At 41.0% G+C, this 22,941-nt stretch overlaps 1 protein-coding gene across 3 annotated transcripts in view; it reads right to left on the reverse strand.

The window, feature by feature from the left end:
- Positions 1–21,589, reverse strand: part of LRRC8D (leucine rich repeat containing 8 VRAC subunit D) — a 139,425-nt gene extending 117,836 nt beyond the window's left edge. The window contains exon 1 of one of the 3 annotated variants that reach the window (XM_074266278.1): positions 21,503–21,589. The gene's annotated coding sequence lies outside the window, so the exon portion shown is untranslated. Of the gene's footprint in view, positions 1–20,598; positions 20,826–20,951; positions 21,059–21,502 lie in introns of those variants that run through there. The other 2 variants (XM_074266280.1, XM_074266276.1) reach the window with 2 other exon arrangements.
- Between the last annotated feature and the right edge of the window lie 1,352 nt (positions 21,590–22,941).

The following is a 22,941-nucleotide window of genomic DNA, read 5'->3' on the forward strand; positions in this document are numbered from 1 at the left end:
GCCATTCACATCAGGCCAAAAGCCAAAAACATGGAATTAATTTAGGCTTAATCTGTATAGATAAGCATAAAGAAGACTGAGTTTGGAGTTGGAAGGCATGGGTTCAAATCTTGGCTTGACTACTTACCTGTGTGACCTTGAGCAAATTAGAAATTGTCTTTATGGCTCAGTTTCCTCATCTATAAAATGGAATAATGCTAGATGATTTCAAGAAGCCCTTCCACTAATAAATCTCAAATTACCACATTATGAAAATGTGTCATTGAGTCTACTTTGCCTTCAAACTCTGCACAATAAATATTTATTAAATTTTAATTCTTAGAAGGATCTTCCAGGATTTCCTACTATGGACTAGAGTCCTTGAAAAACCAGTATTTCTGGAGTTGGGGGAATTTACCTATGTAGTAGCTCCAGGAAACCTGTAGGGATTTTCCTGATCAAGCAAAGCCAGAATTTTCATCACAGAAACACTAGATCATTTGAATGTTAATGATATTTTAGCTCAATAATATTGTATGGGGCATGTTTCTCAACATATTTTTAAACCATTGTTTAAAAATACCCATATAATTACAGAGTTCTCTTATTTGTGGAAGCCATGGCTGTGTTTAAGTAAAAAGAAGGAATACTTGAGGAAAAATGAAGAAAAATATTTGAGAAATCCAAAGTCCTTTCCCTAGAAAAAATTGGAAACCTTGGGAGAAACCTGCTATATTTCAGGATGATGTGGGGGAGGCTTTAAAATAAAACGCTTCCTCCTCTTTCCCCCCATCTAGAATCAGATATTCAGTATTAAACCAAATTAAACGGTCCCTCTCTCCCTTTAGTATGAGGAGCTAGATTTGAATCCAGGTCCTCTGTTTTCAGAACAAATGCTCCTCCCTCTCTACCAGGAGAAAATAGCTTTAGTTTTCCTGTCATCTATCATATTTACTTTGTAATACTTTTAAATAAATGAAACTATTAAATAATATTTTTCTTCCATTTAAAGATTCTATTTACTCTCTTCCTTCCAATCTTAAAATATAAAACAACATTCACTGCTTCTCCTGCTATTTCCTGACACAAATGAGCTCTCCCTTTTTTTTAACCAGGTGATTATTTTCCTGTTTCTCTATTCCTGGTACCAAAGGCAGCTCCACCCAGATGACTCTCCACCAAACATACCTTTTTCTATTGGCTGTTTCCCTCTCCCCATCACCCACAACTTCCAACCTCTACCCACCCTCAAGGAAATAGAGAGTTCCCAACATTAGAGTCCTTTTCTTTGTTTTCCTTACAGGGGGTTAGAGCATTAACAGACTCTCCAGCTGCTAATGAAGTTAACTGAACTTTCATTTATCCCCATTCTTTTATTTAGCTACTTTAGGAAGGAAAACAATTCTAAATCTAGGGACAACTTTCTGCTGGAGCCAGGTTCTCAGTAGGTTCACACAGAATGAAAGGGAGAGTAGGGATTCTGCTGTCAGTAGAGAGATGGATACAGTATAGGAGATGCTCCAAGGCAGAGAGGAAACCAGATTTAGGACACATGGTATATAGAGTGACATTCGAAATAACAAAGGGATACTCTATACAACATACTACCCATAACTAAGTGACTTTTGCAACTAAATACACAGATGACCTCCCTTCAATTCACATAACACACTGATACTTACACCCTACCTACCTAAAACAGCCCTAACCTATAAAAACACATAATACGATGAATATACTGTAAGCAGACACAGTGTAACATAGAGCCCCCATTAACAGTAATCCATTTATACTTTATGTGATCATAGCTCAGGCACTAATGGCCCTGAGTACTCTTGTTACACATAACACCTAATTTTCACAGAACCACTTAGGAGCATTAGCCAAACCAGTCCCATAGCCTAAAAAGGATGGAGGCATTCAGACTAAAGAAATATGATTTTCAAATTCTAGGTTGCTAAACAGTCACTGTTACCCCGAAGGCCTAGAGTTAGGAAAATGTGGGTTTAGACAATTTCAGTTTATATTTGCCAACTAGCTAGATAGAACTCCAGGCCTGAAGTCAGGAAGTGTGACCCTATTCTTAAATTCTGTCTGCCTCTTTTATTGCAACTATAAAATTGGGATAATATCACGTACTTCATAGGGTTATTGTTAAACAACAACTATTGGTTGTAGAGAATGAAAGCTGTCTTCCAATATCTGAAAGGCTGTCACCTAGAAAACAGACTATAATTGCTCTGCTTGGTTTTAGAGGGCATAAGTAGGATCAGTATAAAAACTGTAAGGGATAGGCAAGCAGAAGCAAAAGGGCCCTATCCCAAAAGGAATGAACTGCATTGGGAGGGAGTAAATTTCCCTTCCCTGAAGGTCTGCAAGCAAAAGTTGATAAGGAGTCTTGGAGAATGTTGTAGATAGGAGTCCTGATCCAAGAATGGGTTGAATTAGATGACTTTTGAGGTTCCTTCCTAATCTTCTGGGATTCTCCCTTTTTCAAGGTCCCTTCTAGCACTGATTCTTCCCTCTTTTCACCTCCCACCCGACCACCCACCATATATATGATATCTGAGTTCCAACTCTACTACTTATTACCTGGTAATATAATTTTCTAGAAATTATTTATAATTCCCTGGAAAAAAAATAATTTATTTCTTTCTCAATTCCTTTACATGTAAAATGGGGACAATACTTTTATTATTTATCTTAAAGGGTTGCTATGATGGAAAAAAAAGTGCATAGAGTCACTTAAACTTCTGTTTTCCTCAGTTTCCTCATCTGTAAACTAGTGATATTTACAGCAAGTATCTTGCAGGGTATAATTGTGAAGATCAAATGAGATAATGATTCTAAAGTAATGATTATTTTCATCACTATTATCATCAGAATATTAAATATGTTGTAAAGAAGATCCAACTCACTTTCAGTTGATCAATGATGGACAGAAACAACTACACCCAGAGAAGGAACACCGGGAAGTGAATGTAAATTGTTAGCACTACTGTCTATCTACCCAGGTTACTTATACCTTCGGAATCTAATACTTAATGTGCAACAAGAAAATGGTATTTACACGCATATATTGTATCTAGGTTATATTGTAACACATGTAAAATGTATGGGATTGCCTGTCATCAAGGGGAGGGAGTGGAGGGAGGGGGGGGAATAATTTGGAAAAGTGAATACAAGGGATAATGTTATTAAAAAATTACTCATGCATATATACTGTGAAAAAAATATATATAATTTTTTAAAAAAGAATATTAAATATGTTGTAGTCATACAGAGCTGTATAAATGTAATTGTTGTTTGATTGTGTCTTATTCTTCATGACCTCATTTGGGATTTTCTTGGCAGAAATACTGGAGTGGTTTCTCATTTCCTTCTGTAGTTCATTTGACTGATGAGCAAACTGAGGCACAGGATTAAGTGACTTATCCAGGGTTGCCCAACTAGAAAATGTCTGAACTCCTGACTCCAGGCACAGTGCTCTATTCCCTGGGCTAACTATCTGCCAATTATAAACAGCTATGTAAATAAGATATTACCATATTGCCTTAATAATAGAAAACAAACAAGCATTTATTAAGCACCTAGCTAAGCTCCAGGGTCGAATGAAAAATAAAAACTACGTGCAGACACTCTGCCGCAAGAGCAAGATTTCAATTCATTGAAATTATAAGGCACTTAGGACTTGAGCACAATATAAATATTTATTCATTAAAGTCTTGTGCGCCAAGGATAAGATTCCTCACTATTTGTTTCTATTTGCATATATTTTGTTCTCTTCAATAAACAAGAGAATTCCTTCAGATCCAGCACTGAATGAGGCACAATGGGAGCCTTAGAGGAAAGTCACCCATGTCGACAAGCATCCTCTTCCATTTTGCAAGAGGTTCTCATGGATACTATCCCTCAGGATGGCCTTTAATAAATGGGTCATAGCAGCAAGAAGATTATGTGATGATCAATTCTGATGGACGTGGCTCTTTTTAAAAATAAGATGATCCAGGCCAGTTCCAATGATCTTGTGATGGAGAGAGCCATCTGCATCTAAAGAGAGAACAGTAGGAACTGAATGGAGATCACAAAATAGCATTGTCACTTTTTTTGTTGTTGTTTGCTTGCGTTTTCTTTTCTTTTTTTTTTTTGAGCTGATTTTTCTTGTGCAGCATGATAATTGTGGGAATATGTATAGAAGAATTGCATAAATTTAACATATATTGGATTACTTGCTGTCTGAGGGAGGAGGTGAAGGGAAAGGAGAGAAAAATTTGGAACACAAGGTTTTCTAAGGGTGAATGTTGGAAACTATGTCACTTAATCCTGTCTGCCTATTTCCCCATCTATAAAATGAACTAGAAAAGGAAATGAAAAGCTACTCCAGTATTTCTGCCAGAAAAACCTCCAGTAGGTTCATGAAGACCCCCATGAAGGACTGAAAAATTGCTAAATAAGTATGCTCTTTCATTCCAAATAAAGGCATCTAGTTCTTCCATTAAGTGGCTCTGTGAACCTGGGAAAAATTAGAGAAAAATTCTCTGAGCAGGTTTCATTTCAACTTAATTTTTTAAAAATATTAAGGATCAATAACTGAATGGAGGATGTTCTACCCGGTATTAGATGACCAAGACTGCCCCTGTTCTCAAGGGAGATTAGTTAATTAAGACCATTTATTAAGCGCCTATTATGTGCCAGGTCACAGCTATGACATGGAAACAACTAACTAGAATGGAAAATAGCATATAGAAAGTGAATCCAAGTGAGGCAAACAAACTGTGCCCATGAATGCTAAGAGGTGAAAGGTCACTACTGAGCACCAGGGTCAGGAAAGGCTTTCTGGTGAGAGTGAAGCTGGGATTTAAAGAATTCAATAGCTGGGTTCAACAGAGGGGAAGGGACAGGAAAAAACATTCCAGGAACAGACAATAACGCCGAAGCAAAAGCATGGAGATGGGTCAGCAGGTTAGTAATTCATTCACTTAAGTCAAAGAGCTGACTCTCTTCTTGATTCTCTGATGGAGACATCTATTGCATTTGAGGATAGAGGAAGTAGGGATATACGGGCCCTGAAAAACAACCGAAGCAGAAAGAGATAAACATGCTCAGAGATCCATAAATCAGATCCTTGGTCAGTCGAGTTGAAGAGTTAACGATATCAGATGGCAAACAGACTGGAAATGGTTCTTCAGTTTTTCACTTCAATAAAGCAACAGATTCGATTATGCAATATTTCTGAAAAGCGAAAAACGTCGGCTCGTGGTGGCCAGTTTCTTTACCAGTGACAGGTTGTCAGCATCATATGATGAAGCTGTGACACAAGCTGGAAACAGTTCAGTGTCTAACATCATTTTCCTCCAATCTGGATTTCTTAATGTCCACTTCTTTCTTGACTGCTCTGTGAGCGTCACAATGTCAGCTGGTTGAGCACGTTGGATATTAGCAAAGGGATTTGGAGAGAAAGGGTCCTGTTTGGAAAAGGTCCTAATTTCACCAACAAGGGAGAGAGAGGATGGGAGTGGGGAGACTATCTACTACATGAAAAGTCCTGACTGTGATGGACTAAAGTAATAAGCAAGCAGGTAGCCTAGCCTAGTGGTTAGAGAGCAGGTCTTAGAATCTGGAAAATCTTGTTCACAATACCTCTCTCTTTCTTTCTCCCTCCCTCCTTCCCTCTCCCTTCCTTCCTCTGTCTCTCTGTCTCTCTGTCTCACACACACACACACACACACACACACACACACACACACACACACACACACACACACATATTTTGGGACTAGGAAAGCCCCTCTGCTCTTGGTGTTCTATATTCAATGATGCCATAAGCTGCAAAGAAGGTGTAGGCCTGCACTGCTAAAGGGAATTTCTTCAACTGGGAGTTCCTGAACCAAAAATTTAAAAAATTAAAAAAAAAAAAAAAAAAAAAAATCCCAGAGCCAGTGTGTGTCTATGAAAAAGAAAAAGAGAGAGACACAGAGAAATACAGACAGAGAAAGAGAGAGAGAGAAATAGAGACAGAGAGAGAGAGAGAGACAGAGAGAGAGAGAGAGACACAGAGAGAGAGAGAGAGATTAAGATTCTAAAGGGGCTGAAAGAAAGAATCCACTTAATGGAATCCAACCCCAATAATGTGTCATCCTTAATGGTGGGGAAGACATAGAATGAATATATGTCTTAAATGCCTTATACAACATCCCTAAGCATCTACTTGAATTCTTTTTGTTGTGATGGGAGATGTATTTCTCTCCCTTTTGTTAGGAAGATTTCCCCTTAAATTAAGAAAAAACTGCCTCCTGCACTTGTTAAAGTGATCAAATATAAAATCCTCTGTTATAAAGGCAAGCAGGTGGTGAAATGGTTAGTGCACTGACCCTAGGGTCAGGAGCTCCTGAATTCAAAACTGGCCTCAGACATTTACTAGTTGTATGACCCTAGACAAGTCACTTAATCCAAATTGCCTTAAAAATAAATCCTCTTTTGTTCAAAACCTAACCCTTCCACCTTTCCAGTCTTATTAGATTTGATTCCTCTTTTTATATCCTGCAATTGGGGGGACACTAGCTTTCTTACTATTACTGACAAGATCCTCCACCTCCCAATTTCCCCCATTATCCCCCCATGTTAGGAATTATCTCACTTCTCATTACTTACCAAAACCTCCCAGCTTCCTTCAAGTCTCAGATAAATTAACAGCACCTTCTGCAAGAAGCCTCCCTCAATCCCATTTAATTCTAGTGCCTTCCCTCTGAGATCTCTCCATTTTGTTCTGTCTTTATCTTGTTTCTACACAGTTGTTGACATGTGTTTCCCCCATTAGACAGTAAACTCCTTGAGGGCAGGGACCTATCCCCAGTGCTTAGCACAATCCTGGACATATAGTAGGTGCTTAATAAATGCTTGATAACTGATTGACTTATTAGGCTCCCTGAGGCCAGGATTGCTTTAAACAATTCTTAACTTTCCTTTTTTTCACATGACAACTTCAGATGTCTGATGAAAGCCTCCTAAAGTCCAGCCTAAACACCCCCAATTCCTTTACCCAAATCTGACCTAATCTTCCAAGGCTCCTCAAACTCCTGGCTGCCCTCTTCTGGATCTGGGCCAGTGGGTCCATGTATTTTTTTAAAAAGCATCACCCAACATTTCAGGTGTGGGCTCAGTAGAGCTGAACATATTGGGATGGCCATCTCCCTTACTCTACACACGGTTCTATTCATCAGGGTACCCAGAGATCACCTGCACTTTCTTGCTGCCAAACAATAATAGATATTTACAGCTAGAAAGTACTTCAGAGGCTCCTTAGCTCAATTTTCTCACTTATATGTTAGACTTATTGAATCTGCAGCTCACTACATGTAATTGTAGGCCATGGAAGAACTGTCACCTCCACAATATTCCATCCTCTCTAAGAAGTATGGTGGAAATGAGGGAAAGGAGGGACCACACACTTGCTCTTTTCTATGTCAACTCTCAATGGTTAGGGATACAAACCCAAACTGTCAAATACCAAGCGGTCATCCATGGATTTATCTAGCCCTTTAAAAGATATGGTTTTAGCCAGAAAAAGCTCTGACAGTAAGAAGTTGCACTATATAGAGTTATATTTACTGAACCTGACCCACTAAGCTTGGAGTCATGACAATCTCAGTTCAAATTGAGTATGTGGTTGTGTGATCCCAGAAAAGTCATTAAAAACAAAACAAAACTCGATTTGCTTCAGTTTCCTCAATTGTAAGGGATAAAACAGTAGCTACTTTCCATTTGATCTTGCTGTGAAGATCAAATGAGGTTAATATTTGCAAAAAGCACTTAGCACAGTGTCTGACACCCAATATGTACTATATAGATAATTATTCCCTTCTCTTTCCCTAATAAATGCAATGATTTGACTTGACTTGACAGATAACTCTGTCCAAGTTTCAAAGCATTCATAAATGTTGTGATTTTCCCAAACTTAAATCACAGGCAGCTGGGTAGTATCCACGGTGGAGTAGTGGACTTAGGGGGTCAAGAATATCTGGATTCAAATCTTGACTTAGATACTATATAACCCTGAGCAAGATATGTGGATGTATATACACAAACACACACATACACACATTATTTATTTATACATATATACATATATATATGAAAATAAATATTACACACACACATACATATACGTATATATGTATACATGTATATGTATGCCTCAGTTTCCTCACCTGTAAGATTGGACTCATTACAGCACCTACCTCCCAGTGTTATTGGGAATTTCAAAAAAGATAACATATATATGGGACTTCACAAATCTTAAAATGCTACGTGAATCCTTTTTTGTGTTTATTCAGTGGCTTTCGGTCATGTCTGATACTTCATGATCCCATTTGGAGTTTTCCTGGCAGAGATACTGGCACAGTTTACCATTTTCTTCAGCTCATTTTATAGATGAGTAAACATAGGCAAAGAATTAAATGACTTGCCTAGAGTCATACCGCTAGGAAGTATCTAAGGCTGGATTTAATTTCAAGAAGATAAACCTTCCTGATTCCAAGTCCAGCACTCCATCCACTGTACCACCTAGCCATCTAGCATATAGATGGATTATTTGTTTATTAAGTGATAATCTAATATATATATATATATATATATATATATATATATGTATATCTCCTCTTAGCTTGCCTCAATCTTTAATGAACAATTTTACCCTCCTCAATTTCTATGTATTGACAAGTCACTGAAATTTATATAGAAGTCCAAAATTGCACAAAGTACTTTACACACATCATCTCATTTGAGCCTTACAACCCCCTTGGGAAACAAGGATTATTATCCCATTTCACAGATGAGAAACTAAAGCTGAAGTTAATACAAGAGGCATGATTTGATCCTTAATCTGTGGCTACCCAATCTACAACTAAGGCACCTTATAGCACTATATTAAGTGCCAAAGAGGATATAATCTATTTATCTGAAGTCTGTCCATTAGGAATTATATGGAGCCTACTGTGTAGGGCAGAGAAAAACATATGAAACCCAACCCGTTGGTTTTCTAAATATGAGGCAACTTTATTTCTCTTTAATCATTCTGATAAATTCTGATTAATCACTGCTCTACTCCATCTTTACTGCATCTTTTATAAAGTACAGTCAGAAGCACACCCAGCATTCCAGGCTCCCCAACATTAGTATAAATATGTATGTATTTAAATATGTTATTAAACATTATACATTAAAAATGTATGTAAATATATAAGTAGAGATATACATATATATGTATATACATAGAGATATAGAAATAGAGATAGATACATATATATATACATAACATATATATATATATATACATATATATATATATATATATATATATATATATATATATATATATATATATATTTTTTATATACATATGACTATATACTGTATATTTGGTACAAGACATGGTGCTAGGCCCACGGGCAGACCTCAACCAATATTTCTTAAATTGATCCAAAAAGGACACGTCTTGTTCTGTCACCAGCACAATCCTTGGTACTGGCTTGGCCGGGTAGCAATAACAGCATCCTCAAGAAATAGCTAACAGTGATTTCTTGTCTTGTTCCTCAGTAATGATTATTTTTTCCCCTAAACATCCAACCTTTATATTATTTCCAACAGAAAATTTCTGTGACTTTTCTGCACACTCACCATGTGGAGCTATCGCTAAAGTTACTACTCTAGGCTGGACATTTCCTTATTTTCCTTGAAAACATGAAGATCCCATGGTCTTAATTGCCCTCCATCAGATCATTTCAATAGTCTGGTATAACAGAGATAATAAAGATAGCAAAGATAAACAGAAGACTTGCTACTGATAGGGCCTGCCTAAATTTTAGCTTAATTTAGCTGTCAAACTGATCTTCCTCAAGTGCAGCCCTGACCATGTCATCCCCCAATTCAATCAACCCCAGTGGCTCCTCACTTCCATGATCAAATCTCCTATGTGGTATTCAAAGCCCTTTATAACCTGGCCTCTTCTACCTTTTCCAAATGTTCTTATGCCTTATTTTCCTCCAGAACTTCTCCAATCTGATGATACTGACCTCCTTGCTCTTCCTTCCATGAGATAATCATTTCCAGCCTCCGAGAATTTTCACTGACTGTCTCCAACTCATGCCTGGAATTCTTTTCCTCCTCATTTCCAACTCCTGGGCTTCCCTCAAATCCCAGTTAAGATAGAATCTTCTTCAGGAGTCCCTGGCTGATCCTTCTGTAAGCTAGCACCTTCCCTCTGGGATTGCCTCCAATTTTGTAGTCTATAAAGAGAGAGAGAAAGAGAAAGAGAGAGAGAAAGAGAGAGAGAGAGAGAGAGAGAGAGAGAGAGAGAGAGAGAGAGAGAGAGAGAGAGAGAGAGAGAGAGAGAGAGAGAGAGAGAGAGAGAGAGAGAAACAAAGAAAGAAACAAAGAAAGAAACAAAGAAAGAAACAAAGAAAGAAAATGAGGAGGTTGAGGTAGGCATTCTCTTAAGACCCCTTCTAGCTGTTAAGTTTCTATGATCCAATGATCCATGTCTTCCTAAATCCACTCAGCCACACTGGATTGATTACCTAGACAAAATCATCTCACCCACTCTAGATCTCAGATTCTACCTGTTTGTAAATCACCATGTCATCAAAATTTTAATAGCTATTGGTGTAGAAAAATGAACTATACCCAATTTCTGTTCCTAAATTCAAATACGTCACACATTATTTCTTCTGACAGAAAATTTTCTTTCCCTCCCCCAAAAGTCATTTGCCTGAAGTGCTCAATGACTTCACCAGTTCAGTCAATGAGGAAGTGAGAATCACAAGTTTGTAGTTCTCAAGGTCTTCCCTGAAACCGGTCTTGAGGATGGCTATCATACTGGCAAATGGCCTTCCTTCTGGCAGAGTGGCTGTTTATAAATGGCTACTACACATTTTGGCCCGAAGTTTCAGAATTTCACCCTTGATTTCCTTCAAAGGGCTTGGATAGATGCCACCTGATCTCAGAGATTTAGCCACATCTCATTTGTTGATTACATTTAGGACATTCTATTGATTTACTGCTATTTTTTTCTTGTCCATCTGATCCTTGTGTTTCAAAAGACTGCTTTCCAAGAGGAACTTCACTGATGTATTTCTAAGCAAAATGCCAAAGTTTAAAAAAAAAAAAAAAGTCTCTCCATGATCTCCTTTTCCTTTCCTAATTTACCTTTTGTAAAATTATGGGGTCTTACTGGTTCTCTATCTGCAATCTAATCTCTAAGGTACTTAAAGCCTTCTAGAAGACACTCTTCCAGTCATTTCTCGGCCTTGGAAACTTTCCTAGTTTGCATCCCTCCTGATATACTCTGTTGACTTCTCTTTCCTCACTTGGGCTATTGGTATTTTTTTTTTTTTTTAAAGCTGCTCTTTACTCCCTGAGATAAACAGAGAGGGATATTCTTTAAAGGAAGGAGTACCAGGCAGGGGCCAGGTACACAAGGATAATGCTATACAGCATTAGAGAGCCCACAAAATAGAATGACATGCTTATTATATATCTGATTTTACCGAGAGTTTCTGGAAGTCCGCACCTTATCAGCTCAAGTTTTGAGAGTAAAAGCTGTGGTGTCTCTATCAATATCCCCTGAAGGAGGATTGTTCCTTATCCCCTAGAGAACTTGGGTTAGCTGGGAAGTGTACCCATGCATGAATTAAGCAAAGGCCCAGGACTCCCCACAAAGAATTTTTTTCCCTGCAACTCCAAGATTATCCTTAAAAACCCAAAGTCCCAAGGAAAAGAAATGGAAAATTCATCCTCAGAAGAACCAAGTCCTTATCTATTTATGGCCTGCATTCTTTGCCTCAACTACCTTTTAACAAATCTCAAAGACAATCCTGGACAACTTGGAGCAGTTTGAAAAACAAACAAACAAATAACTTCTCTACCAGAAGCCAGAGATGAATCATGAGGACCCCAGGGGATGGAGGCTGCCTGAAATACTCCACCCAAGGCTCTCAAAGAGCAACTCAGGAGAAGGCATTTTGCTAAGCAAGAGCAACATGGCTTAAGAAAAATCACAGCAGAAAACAAATGTAGTTCAGTATCATACACGAAATATTACCTTAAATTCTAATCTGACATGAATGAATGAAACAGCTTTCATTAAGTACTTATTATGTACCAAGTACAGTGCTGTGTGGTGAGTACAAATAAGAAAAATAACAAGACCCTAATTGCTTTCAGAGTCTATAATTGAGAGGAGACAACATTTAGGAAAGCATTCAGAGAGATGATGAAGGGAAGAGGAAGGAAGGGAGAGAAAGGGGTTAAGAGGAAGGAGGGAGGGAGGAGACAGAAAAAGAGAAAAGAGAGGACTGGAGAGGAGAAAAGAAGTGAGAAATAAAAGTAGGAATTTCTTATAATTATGACTAAGGAAAAATTCAAAATAAAACAAAGAGAAAAGACAATATCAACAGCATAGAAGTAAAAAGCTTTTGCACAAAAATTATTGCAGTTAGGATTATAAGGGACACTGTCAACTGGGGACAATAGGGGGAAATTTTGTCACATGTACCAGTGAAAGTCTGATATCAGCAAATTATACAAGAAATGAACATAATAAACAAGATCACGGATACATTTTCCAATAAAGGATACAATTTTCAAAAGAATCACAAACTCTTAACTACCACATGAAAGAGCTGTAATCACTAATAACAATACACAAATCAAAACAACTCTGGAGTTTCACCTCCCACCCTTCAGGTGAGAAAGACAGAAATCATCAGGGTGTTGCTGATAGACCTATAACTGGCACAGACATTCTGGAGAACAGTTTGGAATTATGTGAGAAAAATCACTAAAGTGTTTATACCATCACAGTCATTGGACCCACTACCCAGCATATTCTTTAAAACAGAAAGATACTCTATAACAAAATATACAGGGCTGCATATGTTTTTGTGTAGGAGAAAAAAAAAATTCTAGAAATAATGTGATAAGCCCTCTATTATGGAATGGATAAACAATAGAAATAAATGGATATTCATATATATGGAATGAAATATATATTGTTAGCTAATCTGAGAGAGAAAAAGAGAGAGAGAGAGAGAGAGAGAGAGAGAGAGAGAGAGAGAGAGAGAGAGAGAGAGAGAGAGAGAGAGAGAGAGAGAAAGAGAGAGAGAGAGAGAGAGAGAGAGAGAGAAACATGAGAAGAACTGTTTGAACAGGAGTAAGTAAGATTAGGAGAACAACATATCCACTCGATATAGTGCAAAAGAAACTGAGCAAGATGGAATAATGACCAGTCTTAGTACAGGAAGACAGATTCAGAAACATACACTCTCCTTTTCTCAGGGAAGTGAAAGGCTACATGTGTAAACTTTGTACCTTCTGTCAGAGGTAGAATGCATCAGTTGACTTTTTGTTACTAGGAAAGTCTTTTCAGGTGTGCATAAAATTCAGAAATGACTGTATTTTTGTAGAGTTATTAACAAAGCTTTTTTTTAGAAAAAGCTTCAGCTCCAGAAATCACTATAATAGTAAATGGAGGCTGATTAACACAGACTTACAGCAGATACTCCGCCTCTGAAGTCAAGAGTAACTGGGTTTACATCCTGCCATCTTGTGTAATTTTAGGCAAATCATTTCAAGTGTCTGAGTCTTACTTTCCTAGTCTGGAAGGCAGTTAAAGACAAAGAATGTCCTCTGAAGTCTCTTTCAGCTCTTAAATCCTTGGCTCTTTCTGTGGAGGTAGCTTAAAGATAGGATACAGATAAAAATTAAAAAACAAAACAAAACAAAAAGCACCTTCTCAATAAGACCAGAACTGAAACTACAAGATACTTAACTACCTATTAGGTGTGTTATAGAAGGGACTGTAGGGTAGCCAAGTGGTACAGTGGATAGACTGCCAGAGCTGAAGGCTTTAAGTCAAAAAGACTCATCTTTGTGAGTTCAAGTCTCTGGCTTCAGATACTTCCTAACTGAGTGACCTTGGACAAGTCACTTTATCCTGCCTGCCTCAGCTTCCTCATCTGTAAAATGAGCTGGAGAAGGAAATGGCAAACCATTTTGTTATCTTTGCCAAGAAACCCAAATGGGGTCATGAGGAGTTGGACAGGACTGAACAACAGAGAGGATCCTTGTTCAGAGATTGGCTGGATCAGTTGGTCTATGATCTCTTTCAATTCTGTGGTTCTTGGAAAACCAAAATGATAAAATGTATCAGTTTAAAACGTTTTGAAGTCCTTCTGTTGAGGTTAATTTTGTTAAAGGCTTGAAAGGAGATTCACCCAATCTGATTTGAAAATATATAATAATTACTAAAACTCTCTCAAAGGAATCACGGAATCTCAGAAGCCAAGAACATACATTCTGGAACAAGAATCCCCTTATCTAAAACACAGCAAATTAGAGGACAATAGATAATAGAACAGAATAAAGAACCAAGAAATAAAAGTGTTTAAGAATTGAATTCTTAGCAAACCCAGACTTACAAAACATTAAAGAAAATCGATAAAAACCAGCTGGGAAAATTGGATGATAGCACAAAAAGTTGAATTCAGCTCCACACTTCACATAATACCACAATAAATTCCAATCTAAGCACACAAAACAATGAAGGTGAGAACATTTATCACAAATATAAAGGTTTATCTTTTGGAAAAATGGACAAAATTACTGGAGACAAAATAGACTGATTCGATAAACAGAAAGATAAAGATTTAGTATGTCAAAAAAAAATTTTTTTTTTTTTTTAAACTGAGAGAAAATATCTTTGGGTCCCTTAAGTCAGGCAAAAATCAGACATCTAAAATAAAGGCAAAACTGATATAAAATGTATAAGAATAATATCTACTTCCTAATTCATTCCAATCCTTCTTTCCCCTTCTCCTCCCTGCACTGACAGGTACTTCTTTATGGTGGATAAAAAGCTTGTCTCATGGCCCGGAAAATCTTGTTCAAGTACCACCTCTGACATTGTGTGATACTGGTCAGCCTCCAAACTTCCTTCAAAACTCAACTCAAATCTTCCTCTTTTTCCTATTCTCCCTCCCCTCTCTGGGTACTTCCATTCCTGGGATTAATTTTCTTAAGGCCAGATTTGATATCTTGCATATGTACATTTTTTTTTGCAACTTATCTCCACCATTAAAAAGTGAGTTCCTAGAAGGCAGGAAGCCCATTTTTAACTTTGTTAGTAGCCCTCCCAGCATTTAGCACACCACCAGATTGGATGCTTGATAAATGCTGATTGACTGGTTCAGTGTCCTAAGCAGGTGCCAATCTATCCCAAAGAGGGAGTTTTCTAACTGGGAACACTTGTAATGAAAATCAAAATTCTATTCACACCCCCATTACTAACCTATTCCTCTCCCCAACATGTAATGACAAAAGAATATGAACAAATAATTATAGAAATGAAACACAAATTACTAACCTAATCACTTGAACATTTTTTTCCACAAACTCAGAGAAATGACCATCATAAAGATAGTAGGCCCCCCACCCCTTTACACCGCTCCAATTGGCCAAAACAGCCAAATTCAATTAGAAGAAACCACCAAACTATACCTAGTGGAACTCAAAAATAGTGTGATCTGATCTTTGGGAAGAAACATTAGGATACAGAAAACAAATCTGTTGGGAACTTAAGCCTTTCATAAACTGCCCTACCCATCACCACCATCTTTCCCATCTGTCCATAGCTCATCCACACTCTGCAATTCAATGACCTGCACCCCCTACAAAAAATCATCCACTTACCAATTTGGGAATATCTTCCTCAGCCTCCTGGCTTCCTGCAAGTCCCACCTTTTAAAGAAGCCCTTCCCCATCTCCCTTCCTCAATTGCTTATCTCCAATGCATCCTGCAAACAGATTCTTGATACAGAGTTGCTTGCATGATATCTCCCCCATTAGACCATGAGCTCCCAGTTGCTTTTCTTTGCATTCCTACTGCCTGACACATAGTAGGTACTCAATAACTGTTTATTGCCTAATTGACATACCTCTTGATTCAGTTGTTGCACTGTTGGGATGACATTCTAATGATATTATTAGAAGGAAAATAACCTCTCTCTCTACAAAAATCCTCACAGTTCCTTCATCTAAAATAACCTAAATATTGGAAACAGACAGGATTTTCAGAAATAGGGTTGTAGATGAGCAAATTGTGCTATAGCAATGAAATGGAATATTACTATGCTGCATTAAAAAAAAGACCATCGTTCCACGCCATGCCGCAGGACTTCTATGAAGCTGCCAAGTGAGAAGAGCATATGCAATGATTTTGGCTACATTTGAAAAAATCCAGCATCACATCCAATTTTACAAACTGAACAGAAATAAGGAGGGGATACAAAGGAAGTTGTTGTTAATATCTTGTTGAACGGTTTTATTTTGTTCTTAAAAAAAAAAATAAAAGTCACATGGGGACAAAACTGGAGAGCTCAGAAACTGTTTTTGTAAAGCTGCTCTGGTTGACTGCAGGCATCAGAGGAGCCAACAGTGTTGCAGTTGCTTAGAAGAGCTAAGTCAGGCTGAAGCCGCACTAGCCCAGCACCGTCATCTAGAACACAGGAAGTAACAGTCCCACTGTGCCAGGGAGGTCAGAAGAGACTGGCTAGGAGGAAGTCTCTTGCTCCATCCCAGCTGCCATATATTGAGGAAGAAATTGACAATCAGTGTGAACAGAGGGTAACTAAAATGGTCACAGAAAGAATTCAGGTGAAGAAAGGAAAGCAATTAGCTTGAGAGGTAGATTTAAGGAGCTTTAAAACTATCAAATACAAGGACACAAAGATGGCATTTTTCTTAAAGGGAAAACAAAATAGGCTATGGGGTGCTGGATGTCAAATCAGGAAAATCTTAGACTCAAATCCCATCTCTGATGCTCACTTAGTAGATGACCAGAGATAGATAGTTTATATCTCAGTTATCCCAAATGTAAAATGGGCTAATAATAATATTTCCTGTGTTTAACTGGTAGGATTGCTGGGTGAGGATATAGATGTAAAATTAAGATATATATGAGAGATATGAAGAGCTCTGCATCTTTAAAGTATGTCAATATTAGCTATTTCTATTAGTTTCTGAACCTTTTTGATAAACTTGCCACATATACTTTCCTATAAAAGCTAACTGTAAATAGATCATATTCACCCCTGCACAGGCTAGAAGTGTTTTATTTAAATGATTTATTTCCCTGATCTAGAAAAGCATTTTACAAAAAGAAGGCAGTCGATATATTAAAAAAAAACAAAAAAACAAAAAACAAAAAACAAAAAGCCCCCACAAAACTGTTATGTGTTACAGCAGAGGAAAGAACTAGTATCCATGGAAAAAGTTACAAGGAGGCGACTTAGGGTGCAAACTAAGAATCAGAACTACTTCCTGAAGGAGTGAGCTCCCCGTCAACAAAGGTGACAATTCTAATCCAGTACGGTGGTCTAGAATACAGGAAGTAACAGTTCCACTGTGACAGGGAGGTCAGAAAAGACTATTGGGAAGTCTCAATCCAATTCCTTTATTTCACAGATGAGAAAACTCAGGCCCTTCAGTAACACTGGCTCTGATTTGTTGCTCCTCAGACATTCAGAATCATTCAGATTCTGTCTTTTATTGTATCAACTGCATCATTATTTTTTAAATATTATTTTCCATGCAGATATCTATAATGATTTAGGTAGCTAATGCTTAGAATCAAATTACTATTATAAACAATATGCCTCAAGGATTGGAAATTGAGAGGATGCCCATTAATTGGGAAAATCTGGATAAATTGTAGTAAATGAGTGTGATCCAATACTATTGAACTAATAAAAAACAACAAGCAGGATGGTTTCGGAAAAACATGGAAAGACTTAGATGAACTGATGCAAAGGGAGGTGAACAGACACAAGCTGTCATGTCACAATTCTGTAATATTATAAAGATGACCAACTGTGAAAAACTTAGCTACTCTGAGCAAGACAATGATCCATGACTATTCCAAAGGACCAGTGATGAAAATGCTATCTGCCTCCAAACTGAGAGAACTGATGGACTCTGAGAAGATTGAAACATGCTTTTCGGAGGAGGGGGAGGGAAAGAGAAATTGAAAGTCCAACTTTTAAGAAAATTAATATTTTTTTAAAATTAATGTAATGGGTAAGTATTTAAGAAAACAAAAATAAATTTAAAAAAATACATACCACAAACAGTGTGGAGTGGTAGAATGTTAGCCTTGAAGTTAGTTAGCATTTGCATAAGGTTTGATTAAATATAAGAATCATCTTCTGCAGCCCAGAGAGGTGAGAGAGAGAGCTCTTCTTCCCATTACACAGCAAATGCTAACTAACTCCAGGTCCAGCATTCTATTCACTGGGCCACCCAGCTTGTTATCTATGTGATCCAGGGAAATCACATCAATCTCTAAGTATCTATTAAACTGTTCTCTGCCTTCAGGGAAAGTTGCCTCTAGAAGTAAAAGACCCTATATCTTTCATGCTTCACATATCTCAAACAAATCTACTTATGGTCAGCATAGTCTATCAGGGAATGTTTGTTTTTCTTCATGACCCCATTTGGGATTTTCTTGGTGAAAATACTGGAGTGGTTTTCCATTTTCTCTTCCAGCTCATTTTACAGATGACGAAACTGAGGCAGGCAGGGTAAAATAACTTGCCCAGGATCACATAGCTAAATAGTGTCTGGAGCTGACTTCAGGCCTTCAGCCCCAGTACTCTATCCACCCAGGTGATCCCTTGGGAAGTCTTAAAACTAGTTTAAGTCTGAGACTGTCATTTACTAGCTATATGAACTCTGAAACTCAGTTTCCCAGGAGTAAAACAGAAGGGAAGGGATGGGGGGAGGGGTGTTTGGGAAGACCATGTGACAACATGAGTTGCTTTGGAAACCTAGAGTGTTATATAAATTTAGACTCTTTATTACTATGATTATACATGGTTCCCTTTTGAGGGTTAGCACATGCTACCCATTCTTTGTGGGATGTCTTTCCTTTTAGACTCACCTAGTCTTTTCTCTTTTAAAAATGTAAGCAGGGGGGCAGCTAGGTGGTGAAGTGAAGTCAGGAGGACCTGAGTTCAAATATGACCTCAGACATCTAACACTTCCTAGCTGTGTGACCCTGGGCAAGTCACTAAACCCCAATTGCCTCAAGGAAAAAAAATGTAAGCAAGATTCAATCTGCCTAATGGTCCTAAACCTCAGTCTAGCCCCAAGCAACCAAGTCCCTCCCCTGGGCTAGGCAATTCACCTGACTGTCCTAGCTATACCCAAGTTGGCCAATATGCCTTCCAGGAGAGTGGGACTGCTTCATTTCAACTTCTCACAGGTCACCTTAGTCTAGCACTTTTCATGCTGCTGGCAACTGAACAAATCTTATTGACTAGCGGCTCTGAAAATGTTGCATAATCACAACTATTATAAATACCCCAAATCCCCAACTTCCATAATTCTAATATCAACCAGTCTTTCTGTATTTTTTAAAATATAATTTCCATAGTGAATGTCAATTTACTAAAATTGGCCTCTAAAACTGTTGAACTTTGCCCATTTCTCTGTCTCTGTCTCTCTCTCTCACACACACACACACACACACACACACACCTCTTTAATCAAAATGCTACTAGATTCTGAAGACAAAACCTAAGTCAGAGAGCAGGGAAATGCCCCCAAGTTTTATTTAAATTGACAAGACATTAAAAAATATTACAAGATTTTTTTTTAAATGGACAATTTAGCTACAGCACAAAGGACACTTGTCAGAAGAGTCCACAAGGCATCAGTTCACATATGGACAATCTAAGCAGGCTCCAACCTTCTTATCTGCTAGATCACAGTCAACAAGATACAGGTACCACCTATGTAAACACAAGAACACCTAAGGTTAAGTGGGGGGAGATAATATGAAGTTGCCATTAAACAACAGATTTTCAAAACCAATGACAAAATTTAAATTAATCTTGCAGACTGGAGAGCATTCCTGAACAGCTGGGCAAAATTAAATGGCAGAACCCTAGAATCCAACTTCCAGATTCTCCTTATGGAGTTAGTCATTTACTGCTCGGGGTGGGAGATTTTTCAGGGAAGTAGGGAAAGACCAGAGGGCTCCTTGTCCACTCCAAGCAGGGAAGCTCTGAATCACTATTATTCTTGGCACTTGAAACGGCACTTGGGTGTTTCTGGGGGAAATCGAATTCAGCTGTTGCCAGAACTACTGGGAAGGAGTTACCTAAGGCCTAGTACACCCAAGCTCCTTGGTGTATGTCATTTTATGTTACCTTAAATGCAGCTACCAAAGCACCTCAAGACATGTCTCTCCGGGCCAGATCCCCACAGAATCATCCAGTATCTTCTGCTCACTGGAACCCTAACCACGATCCCACAACCACAAGGGTCTGGGGTGGACACAACTGACAGTTGTCAAAAATCACACTAATCCCTGTGTACTCCAAGTTCCGATTTATGGGTACATTAGGGTACGCCAAAACCTCGTCCTATCCATCGCCCTTGCCCATTACAGCTTTTTCTCTCCCGGCGCACTTTTCACTTTCTTATCATTCCCTCCAAGCTCCTCAGCATACAGTGGTCCCCAGAGACTGCCCCCCCATCTTTTCCCCTGCAATCAGAACCTACCTCTCTTTCCCCACGACCTGCCGCAGCTCCTCTCCACTAGAGATGGCTCTTAGGGAAGAAACCAAACGACTCCTTTTTCTAGGGCAGAGGGGACCCTAAAAAGGGGTGGCGGCGAAGAAAGTCCCTAATTAACCCCAGAGTACTTGGCTGGAGTGGGAGAACTCCCGCGCGGCTAAGCGACTGGTCTTCCTCTCAGGCCCCCCATGAAGGACTCAGGCCGGAGAAGTCGCGATCCCAGATGCCCACGCCTCGAGGCGAGCTGGAAGCGGATTATACCGGTGCCCAACCGGAGGTGGCCCCGCACCTGCTGCCCCCCCCTCCCCTGGCGCTGGAGGCGGAGCGCTGGCTCTCACCTCCCTGGCGCGCGGCCAAGCGGACTCGCAGCCCCGCCCGCCCGCTGCTCCGGGAGGCTCGGCGGGCGGGGGCTGGCTGGCACTGCTCCGTGAGCCCGGGCACTGGGGCGGGTCTGGAGGCGAGGCGCGCTCCCGGCGCGGGGCAGGAGCCCGGAGAGGGAGCCCCCGCAGCTCGGCCAGCCCGGCTCCGCGCGGCGCCGTGACCGGGGCTCGCAGTCCTGTGACCGCGGAGAGGGAGGAGAAACGCCCAAGGGGCGGGAGGGTGAGAAGGAAGGAAGGACCTTCGGACGGACAGACGGAAGGAAGGAAAGAGGAAGAGTGGGGGCCGCGGGCTCCGCATAGCCCAGCAGCGCGCGGCGCGACGCCCAGGCCGGGGTCCCACCCACAGACGGGCCCCGGCGCGGGAGCCCCTTCCAGAAGCCCGGCGCAGGGCAGCCCGCCGCTCGGGGCGCACGGAGGGGAGGACAGGGCAAGGCGCCAGCGCCCCCCCGACCCCACCTGCGCCCCTCCACGGCGGAGGGCCCCCTCGGCCGGAGGGCTGCAGGACCCACCTGGCGGAGCGACGGCGGCATCACCTGCGGGGGGCGGCGGCGCGGCTGGCCCGGGGCGCGCGGGGCTGGCGGGGGCGCGGCGCGGCGCCCTGGACCCTGCTCCCGCGGCCCCTCCCGCGGCTGCCAGCCGGACGCGCGGCGGAGGAGCCGGGGCACCGGCGGGGGCGACGGCGGCGGCGGCGGCGGGAGCAGCAGCACATGACTCTGTAACGAGGGGAATTAGACAAAGCGTAACATGGACTCCGGGGCCGGTGCTGGCGCTGCAGCCTCGGGACCAACCGCAGCCGGCGAGCGCCGCGACTGGCCCGGCCGCAACCAATGGAGCTGCCCGCGGCCCCCATGTGATTGCGAACGAGCTCCAGCCGGCCGGCCCCTCCCCGCTCCCCGGGCCCTCCGCCGGGACCGCGGGCTCCGGGCCCGGCTCGCAGGGCACGCAGGAAGCGCACGGCCGCCCCCTCCCCGGCAGGTGCAGCGGGCCCGCGCCCGCCGTGGTCAGGGCCGGCCCGCTCGGGCGCCCACCTGGGCCCGGGCCTCCCGCCAGCCGGCCACGAGCGAGGCCGAGGGACCCAGATGTAACCTGCGGACGGCCGGGACCCAGACATCGGGAGGCAGCTACGCAGCTCCCCTCCCCCCGGGAGGACGGCGGCTGCCCGTGCCATCGCCGGAGTGGTGTCTGGCCACCCACGTTTTCTCCCTTACCTCTTTTTGCTGGGTGTGCTTTAAATGAGGTTCCAGGCCACTGGTCCCTTCTTCCGACTGGGCCTAGTCTGTTACCCTCCCACCCATTTTCTCCAGCAAAGTCTTCCATCGCCGGCGCATTGTAACTAACCCAGAGTAGTTTGGGCCGATGCTGCCCGACCGGGCTCTTTTCCCGTAGAGCTCTTGGGCCGAAATTTAGCCTCCCGGTCTCAGTTTTCTCTTCTGTAAAATAAAGGGAAGCGGACTAAACGATGCCGGCCTTCCAGATCTAGATCCATAATCCTAAAATAATTGGGGCTGGTTTTCTAGAACGATTAACTCCATCCCTAATGATTCCTCTTATTTTTGTTAAATGATCCAAGCTTCTCTGGTCTGCCCCTTTCCCCTTCATTGTGGGAGAGAAGTTACAGGGGAAACGAGAAAAGATTCTTCTTCCCCCCCCCCCCCCCCCCAGAACAAAGAACCGTAATTTTTAATGGCTCCATACAAAGGACGGGCCCTCACAAGTCTCAGAAAGTGAGAGCAATCATCTACTGGCCAAAACACTTGTCCTGGGCTAGTTCCTTATCGCACTTTGATTAAAAGGAATCCCAGGGGCAAACCGAAAGATCACAGATCCAGACCCTGCAGGGCCCCCCAAGTTATCAAGTCAAACCTCAAATTTTAGAAAGGACAAAACTTAGCCGAGGTGGTTAAGTGATTTGAATAAACCTTTTTATGAGGATGTTTTAAATATTTTA

The sequence above is a fragment of the Sminthopsis crassicaudata genome, chromosome 4 (genome assembly GCF_048593235.1).
Source record: "Sminthopsis crassicaudata isolate SCR6 chromosome 4, ASM4859323v1, whole genome shotgun sequence".
NCBI classification, from domain to species: domain Eukaryota; kingdom Metazoa; phylum Chordata; class Mammalia; order Dasyuromorphia; family Dasyuridae; genus Sminthopsis; species Sminthopsis crassicaudata.